The sequence below is a fragment of the Sinocyclocheilus grahami genome, unplaced genomic scaffold (genome assembly GCF_001515645.1).
Source record: "Sinocyclocheilus grahami isolate Dianchi unplaced genomic scaffold, SAMN03320097.WGS_v1.1 scaffold3210.1, whole genome shotgun sequence".
Classification (NCBI taxonomy): domain Eukaryota; kingdom Metazoa; phylum Chordata; class Actinopteri; order Cypriniformes; family Cyprinidae; genus Sinocyclocheilus; species Sinocyclocheilus grahami.
Window position 1 is genome coordinate 1 of NW_015508367.1, and position 1,108 is coordinate 1,108.

Genomic DNA, 1,108 nt, shown 5'->3' on the forward strand with positions numbered 1-1,108 from the left:
GTGCCAAGGAGAAAATGGCCCTGAAATGGTTTCAACAAGACAACGACCCCGAACACATGAGTAAGCGAGCAACATCTTGGTCCCAGACTAAAAGGATTGAGGGTAAGGGAGTGGCCAGTTCAATCCCCTGACCTCAACCCAGTTTAAAAATTGTGGGGTGGCATTAAAAATGCAGTTTCTGAAGCAAAACCCAAAATTTCACAGGATCTGTGCAATGTAGTTCGTCCATTCTGTGCTGGATTCATTCTCATTTCTAGGCGCCAGAAATGGGTTGACTCGATGCAGTGCAGATGTGCAGCTGTTATCAAAAACAACGATTATGCTAACTAACTAAATGTTAGTTTAATAATATAAAATGAAGTAAAAAAAAAAAAGGGTTTGAGATTAAAGGGAAAAATGTTGGTGCTGCAATTTTTTTGAACAGGTTAATATTGATTTTCTTTGCCTCCTGAAAAATAATAACACAGACTTGATAAAATCTTTTAATAGTTTTATATAGAATTGAATGTGTAATGTCTCCACTATATTTGAAATATGGAAATGAAAGCTATTAAAAATATATTTGCACTTTATTCACGTTCGTTAATGCACTATTCATTTGAACATACATATATATATATTGGAAAATATTTTAATATTGCAAAAAGGTTGTGAGATTACAGATAGCACCTAGCTTAGTGCATATAGCATCTAGCTTATATGATGTTTGTTTTTAATGCTTAAAATATTTAAATGTTTTGATGTCTGTTATTATTGTATTTGTCGTTCTCACCTTAGGTCTGAAGGCGCTGAAAGAGGAGAGTGAAATATTGATTGAAATGGAAGAGGAAGATCTGTGTGAGAAATATCATGATTTCAAATCTGGAGAAAAAGCTTTTAAATGCTCACAGATTAAAAAAACTTCCTCAAGAAAAAGAACTCAAAAGACAGGAACTAGAAGTTATTTCACCTGTCAACAGTGTGGAAGAAGTTTCACTGAAAAGGGAAGCCTTCAAGTCCACATGAGAATTCACAATGGAGAGACCCCTTTCACCTGCAAACTGTGTGAGAAGAGCTTCTCACAAGAAGGAAATCTCAAGACTCACATGAAAATTCACACTGGAGAGAA